Raw genomic sequence first — 8,362 nt, forward strand, 5'->3', positions numbered from 1 at the left:
AACAACCCATGATGTGGAGTCTTGGTGTGGTGCTGTGAGCTAATGCATCAGACTGCAAAGTTGTTTGAACTGCAATGTCAGTGGTTCAAGCTCACCAGCTGGTCCTTGGAAACCCGATACAGGGTCGCTATGGGTCAGAATCGACTCAACGGCACTTAACAACAGCAACAACCCATGATGTGGAGTCCTGGTGTGGCGCTGTGGGTTAATGCGCCAGACTGCAAAGCCAATTGAACTGCAAGGTCGGTGGTTCAAGCTTACCAGCTGCTCCTCGGAAACCCTATACAGGGTCACTATGGGTCAGAACCAACTCAATGGCACTTAACAACAATAACAACAACCCATGATGTGGTCTGATGTGATCAGTCAAGCAGTTGTAAGGGGGTTAAGATGGGATACAACACCATTACTCAGGCCACAGTCTTGATATGATTTAAGAGGGTTTCCCTGGGGTGCAGCCTACATCATCTTTTATCTTATAGGAGATGAAAAGAAAGAGGAGGCAGAATTGAAGTGCTTTCTTTGGATCCAGGGTCCCTGTGCTGAGAATCTCTGAGACCTTGGAGAAGATTGATGTCAAGACATATGGAAATCTCCAAGGACTGTATGAACACTCATGTCACAATCTGTGGCATCACAAAGGGTGGAACCACAGCCTACTGGGTCTCAAAGAGAAGGGCCACAGCATCTTATGTTTCAAAGAATAAGATCTCTACCAACTTGATTCCAGAGAGTGGGACTAGCATTCACAAGTGTGAGGGGAATAGGGCTAGATGCACTATCCACAGCTGAGGGGGCAGGTCTGCCATGCCAACAAGGCAGAAGAACAGAGTCAAGGGGTGGTGTTTCCACTCAGTTGGACTAGGAGAATGGGTTGTCCAAAGCCAAGGGTGCAGAGATGCTGTCCAATTGGGTCTAGAAGGCAGAACAAGCACATAACCAAGGGGCCTCAGAATCTGGAGAACAGGGTCACTGTCTAGATGGTCTCAGAGAACAGAAGGTTCTTTTTAAGCCCTGAGAGGTAATGTGGTGATGAGGAGAATGTGGACAAACAACTGGGTATGGGGAAGGCTGGCAACCTAGACAGTGGAAGTCCAAGAGACTCCAACAAGGACAAGTCAAACAAGACCTAAAATGTTTGTGTTTTATTTTGCCACAGTGTCTCAAGCATAAAGCAGGTTTGATGGAACAATGGTTAAGAGATCTCCTGCTAAACAAAACCTGACGGTTCTCCAGTAGTAAATCCATCCAAATCCATGTGCATCAGCTGATCTTTGACAAAGGGTAGAAGCACATTAAATGAGGGAAGGATAGTCTCTTTGACCAATGGTTCTGGCAAAACTAGATATTCATTTGCAGAAGGATGAAACAAGATCCATATCTCATACCATATACAAAAGTGAATGCAAAATGGATCAACACTCAAATGTAAACCCCAGAACTATAAAGATCATTAATTAAAAAATAGGAACAAACTTAGAGGCTCTGAAGTATGACATAAATATACTATCCAACGTAACTGAAAACTCACAAGCAGCGGAAGACAAACTAGATAACTGGGACTTAAAAATTATGTGCATCAAAATATTTCACCAAAAGAGTAAAAAAGAGAATCTGCAGATTGGAGGTAAAAATGGCAATGGTATATCATTTAAGGAACTAATTTCTAAAATGTATAGAAAATTTTACCTCAACAAGAAAAAAGACAAAGAATTTAATTTAAAAATGGGCAAAGGACATGAGCAGCCACTTCAACAAAGAAGACATTCAGGCAGCCAACAAATATATGAAGTCCTGGTGTGGTGTTAGAGGATGAGCCCTGGACTGCAAGGTCGGTTTGAACTGCAAGGTGGTGGTTCAAACCCACTAGTCACTCCTCAGAAACCCTACATGGGGTTGCGATGAGTCAGAACTGATTAGACAGCACTTAACAACAACAACAACAACAAACATATGAAGGGATGCTAATGATGCTTAGTCACTGTTGTTAAGTGTCATTGAGTCAAGTCCAATTCATATATAGGGTAGAATAGGGTATCCAAGGAGCAGCTGGTGGCTTTTGAACCACCAACCTTTTGATTAGTAGGCGAGCGCTTATCCTATAGCACAACACAATAAGATATCATCTCATATTAACATTAATTGCTGTTAAGTGTCATTAAGTCAATTCTGATTCATAGGAACCCTGTAAAGGGTTTCTGAGAAGTGGGTTCAAACCCACCAATCTTTCGGTTAGCAGTCCAGTGCTTGTCCTATAATGCAACACCAGGATAGTAAAGCTCAATTAAACAGAAAACCACAAATGCTGGCAAGGGTGTGGAGAGACTGGAACCCTCCTGCACTGCTTGTTGTTGTTGTTGTTATTAAGTGCCGTCGAGTTGATTCCAACCCATACTGACCCTGTATAGGGTTTCTGAGGAGCAGCTGGTAAGCTTGAACCATCGACCGTGCAGTTCAAATGGCTTTGCAGTCTGGTGCACTAACCCACAGCACCACACCAAAAGTCCTACACTGCTAGTGGGACTGAAAAAGGGTACAACATTTGTGGGACGTGGTATGGCACTTCCTCAAAAAGTTGGAAATCAAAATACCATATGGCCCACAAATTCCTCTTCTGGGTGCATGTCCTAGAGAAATAAGTCGAATAAATGTATGTACACCCATGTTCATTAAAGTACTATTCGCAATAGCAAAAAAGAAGGAGACAACCTAAATGGTCACCAATGGAAGAATGGATAAACAAATTTTGGTATATACACACAGAGAAATACTATGCAATGTTGAGGAATAATGGTGTATTTGCAAAACAAATCAGAACATGGATGAGCCTGGAGGACATTATGCTGAGTGAAATCAGTCAATCACAAAAGGACAAATATTGTATGAGACCACTATTGTGAAAAGTCAGGAAAATGTCTTCACACTAAAAGAAGCATTCCTCAATGCTTACCAAGGGTGTGAAGGAAGAGAAAGTAATTTACTGACTAAAGAGTGATGGGAAAGGCAATATACAGCAAAAGGGATGTTGGCAGAAGAATGATGAAGGCAAAGGAAGAAAAGGGAAGAAGTACAAGAGTTAAAGGGAATAGAGTTAAATACTGTTATATACACAATCCTGGACATGGATAGATACACAAGCTTAGCGGGTGTAGGAGGGAGAATAGGAGTACAACCACAAAAAAAAAAAAAAAATATATATATATATATATATATATTTGACAAGTTATTTGTATGTGGGTATTTACCTTCGCTGCAACCGTTTCCATGAATGTGGTGGAGCAAACAATGGACAAAGTTATGAAAACTTCATAGACATTAGCATACATTTTGAGGGAATGAGTTGCTAGGCCTGGGGGCTCAGGACCATAGTTCCCAGGAACATCATGGCCAAATAGCATAAAACAGTCCACAAAGACAATATTCTGCACCCTACTTTGGTGAGTTACAACTGGGATCTTAAAAGCTCATGAGCCGCCATCTAAGGTGCAACTATTGGTCCTTCCCAGTCCTGAGGAAAGAAGAGTGATGGAAATTGAAGATGCTTGTGAACGTCAATCTTCACAACACTGACACCAGAATAACTAGATGATGTCAGAATACCACTACCAACTGGTCTGAAAGGGAACATATTAGAAGGTCCTGGATAAAATGGGAGAAAACGTGAAACATAAAAAAAAAAAAAAAAAAGATAGAGTCTGGTAGAACCTGGAGTCTATGGCCCTGAGTCACCCTTTAGGTTTGGAAATGAACTCACTTTCATGGTTCAGTTTTCATTCAGGTGGTAGATAGGTACATGGGGGGCAGGACAGACAACACTAGTGAAATATGCACACCATAGAATGGTCAATTTTTGAGATCAAAAGAACAGCATTTACCTAAGGACAAAATCTAGAAGGGTGTGGAAAGAAGGAGAAATGGAAACAAGAATCAGGGAGGCAGGAGAATATAAGTGATGTTACATTAAGGAGATTGCAATTGAGATGAAACCAGGTGTATGATTTGTTGAACATAAAACTGTTGATTATCTCTAAACCTTCACTCAAGTCACAATAAAAAGTTTTATAATTTTTTTTTTTTTTAAAGAAGCAAGTCATAAGGTTCAGACTTGTGGAGGGAAAACAAACCAAGTCATCAGTCCAAATTAATCACTGGCTCTGTGGGAAAAAGAGCTGGAGATCTGTTCTTGTAAAGTTTAGAACCTAGAAAACCATACAAGACAGTTCTACTCTCCTCCATACAGATGTTAGGAGTCTAAATTGACCTCACGACACCTAACTACTGGAATATGGCATCAGCAAGTCTCTTGGATTGGGCCTTTCGAAATGCTTGTTCTGCCTAACAAGTGGATCCCTAGAATGTTGCTCCCTAGTGTGAAATGAGCGAGAGAATAGAGAGAGAGGCTGAGAGATGGCCTTTTGTCCACCCATCAGACCTTCTCTTGGGATTTGTACCTGTGGCTAGTGGTACTCTCAGCCTTGGGTTCCTTCCCTGTTGTCAGCCTGGAGAATTTCTACATTTGATTGTCAACCACTGGCATCACTAACAGAGTGCAGGGGGTGCATACTGCACTGGGTAACACTGTCAAATAGAGTGACACCAAAATGTCTATAAATTTTTTGTGCAGTGTTTCAGCAAAATTTTACTGATTGATTGATTAAAATATTCCTGTAGTTATAACAACAAAACATTATCAGGACTGATTGTGAGGGTTGGAAATGTAAAAGTAGACATTTTGTAGCAAGGAGGGGAGTGATTAACTTTGCGGTCTAGGAGCGGAGGTCCCTAGGACCATCAATGGAGAAGAGCCGAGAGCGGGACCCTACCCAGAGAATCAGTGACACCAGAGATGGAGGCAGAGACGATGACTTGGAGAGATGGAGCAGCTGGGGACTTTAGACACACAGAGGGAGAGGGGTTGTGTGCTGACGACTGGGGGGCAAGCTCATAGTGTATACCCTGTGGTTGGTTGATGATGCATGGAGGGGATTGTAACCATGGCAATGAAACGATATACGATAGGATGAATGTAAAACTAATGTTCTCCCATGTAAACTATCACATAATTCACAATAGGAGCTCTGGTAGCATAGTGGTTACGAATCGGGCTGCGAACCTTAAGGACAGCGGTTCGAAACTACCAGCCGCTCCGCGGGAGAAAGATGAGGCTTTCTACTCCCGTAAAGATTTACAGCCTCGGAAACCCTGTACAGGGTCGCTATGGGTCGGAACTGACTCGATGGCACTTAACAACAACAACAATTCACAATAAGACATTAAAAAAAAAACCATTTTCACAATCCTAGCTTACATGTGTTAATATATATGTAAGCTTACAAGGCTAAACATGAGGGTAATTTTTGTTTTAGTCCTCTAATGAGCTCCTGGGAATGCTGTGGATCTGTGGGATAAGCACTGGACAGAGAACCACAAGGTTAGCACTTCAAGCCTACCAGATGCTCCAAGGGAGACACAAGGGGCTTTCTGATTCTGAAAAGGCTTCCAGCCTCAAATATCCTATACGGGTTTGTTATGAGTAGGAATTGACTTGATCACACTTAACAACAATGAGCTGCCAGTCAGAACTGTCATTGTTACCAATTACAATGATGCTTTGAATCACATCGTTTGTCTGCATGCTCTACAAGCACTTGTTATTGTCTTTTTGTTACCAGTGGTTTTATAGTCACTGGTTTTGTCAAATTTTCTGGTGGTTTGGCTACAATACTGTGGTAATTAGTATTTATGAACCTATATAAAAAACGTTTGGCGTAGTAATTAAAAGAAAAGAAGGAGAAAAAAACATAAAGAGCTCTACTCAGTTACTAATAAGGTAACTAATAATGTTCAATGTAGAAAGATTTTATACAATTTTGTTACTATTCATAAAATCTAAGAAATATCACATTAAAGTAGTATTTATCACATATTTGTCACTATATTTATCACATATTATTCTGTGATTAGAGTCCTAGTGTGGCACTATAGGAAAAGCACTGGACTGGTAACCAAAAGGTCTGTCATTCAAACCCACCATCTGCTGCTTGGAAATCTTATACAGGGTCATTATGAGTGGCAACCAACTCGATGGCACGTTACAACAACTCTATAATTAAAACTGTTAATAAACATTACTAAGAATTGGTGCTATGGGCTAGGCTTTGGGCTGATGACTTCAAGGTCGAAGGTTCAAACTTATCAGCCCTTCCTCAAGAGAAAATTGAAACTATCTGCTTCCATAAATAGTTGCAGTCTTTGAAACCCTGTATATGGACAACTATGAACAAGAATCAATTTGAGACTGGCTTACAAGCTTTCAAGAGGGAACCTAGATCCAGAGGGCATGGAGGAAGGTAGAATCTCCACTTAGCAGTATTCAATCTGTCTAGGTGGGGCTGATGAAAGGAAATGCAGATAGATCTCTTGTGATACAATGGTGAATAATTGTTATCAGAACTGATTGTGAGGGTTGGAAATGTAAAAGTAGACGTTTTGTAGCAAGGAGGAGAGTGATTAACTTTGTAGTCTAGGAGCGGAGGTCCCTGGGAACATCAATGGAGAAAAGTGGAGAGCGGGACCCTACCCAGAGAAGTAGTGATGCCAGAGATGGAAGCAGAGACGATGACGTGGAAAGATGGAGCAGCTGGGGACTTTAGACCCAGAGAGGGAGAGGTGTGCTGACGACCGGGGGGCAGGCTTGTGGGGTATACCCTTTGGCTGGTTGATGATGCATGGAGGGGATTGTAACCATGACAATGAAATGATATATGATAGGATGAATGTAAAACTAATGTTCTTCCATGTAAACTACCACATAATTCACAACAAAACATTAAAAAAAAAAAAAAAAAAAAGAATCAATTGATGGCAGTGTGCTTTTTGGTTGTTTTTTAGTAAGGACTCTGTATGATCTGGTTCAAGAGGAGGTCCATGGGATTGGGGGTGACACTATGAGTTGCCACACTGGGTGACACTAACCCTAGTGTCATCACTATCTTCAACAACTCAGCACCAGAATTTTCTCCTGCTGAGAAGAAAAGCCAAGAAGATGACAGTCAGCTGGGTCCACTGGGCCTCTTCCTGGCAGTATTATTCTCAAGGTACTGACATGGTAGGGTGAACCAGATGGGTAGGCAGGGAAGAGCAGTAGGATCCCAGGTAGAGCTGACAGGTGATTCAATCAAGGTTAAGCAGAAGCCAAGCCCTCAGCAGGTGTATGAAGCATCTTATTCAGCCATGGAGTAGCTTATTGGAAACTCCTGGATTCCAGTTATATTTCAGTTTCATAGACAGAGGTGACAAAGAACAAGGAGTTATGATGCCCAGTTCAGATCACATAGATGGGTGTACCTCAGAGGAAAAGACTGGGGTTCTGTGCCCAATAGCCATCAGACAGTTGGTTTCCCCACCCCTGAAATTTCATAGAAGGCTCCTTGTGTGAAGAGGCTCTCTGACCTGAGCATGAAAGTGTTTCCTGCAACAGATTTTCTATTATTATCCTCTGCCAATCATCTGAAACATCCTAGACTTGTTTATCTGAAACAAAGTCTGAGGACAACTGAGCCCTTGCATGCCAAGCCCACCCTCTTCCCTGAACACTCCCTGACCACTGAGGCTACTGTTTTCTTTTGCTAACACTGACCACCATGTCGACTTCATCCCAGAAGAGGGGCTTACACCAGGCATGGGTTCCTTCTTTCTGCCTCAGAGACAGCAGTGCATCTACAGAAAATAGCACTGATGACAATTAGTTCTAAATTTGACAAGGCATGAAAATGAAAATTATGATGGCCAATACAAATTGTTCATTGGTGCCCAGGACATGTGCCGTACCTGGCTATGTAGAGCCCCCTTTTGTTTGGACATTGATCGGTGAAGAGTGTGGTCTGCAGTGTTCTTGCAAGAACTCACCTGATTCTAAACAACCATTTTACTGTCGTAATGCTTCTGTCCTAACCCACCCCCAAATTCTATCATGGATTCATGTGTGTGACTGGGATCCAGAGGGTAGAGGAGAAGATTGGCCAAACTCTGAGAAGCCCATATCACCCTTCCTGGGGGAACACAGTGTCATCCTGGCCTTTGGAGGAAGCTGGCATGAGATTGAATTATTTCTTCTCTGTGCTTGTTCATTTTAATTTGCTAATTTTACATCCTCTTGAGTCTGATTATGTCCGAAAATGATCGAATGAAATAAATAATGAATAAATGCTTCTCTCTTGGATTCTAATTTAAATCCAAGGATCCCTGATGAGATCTGAGAACTGATCCTATCAATTATTCTTTACAGATTGACCTCCAGTTATTAATTGGCTCATTTTAAATTCCTTCTTTTGAGGGCATGATACAATGAATGTGAAATAAT

Source organism: Chrysochloris asiatica, unplaced genomic scaffold, assembly GCF_000296735.1.
Source record: "Chrysochloris asiatica unplaced genomic scaffold, ChrAsi1.0 scaffold00062, whole genome shotgun sequence".
Classification (NCBI taxonomy): Eukaryota; Metazoa; Chordata; class Mammalia; order Afrosoricida; family Chrysochloridae; genus Chrysochloris; species Chrysochloris asiatica.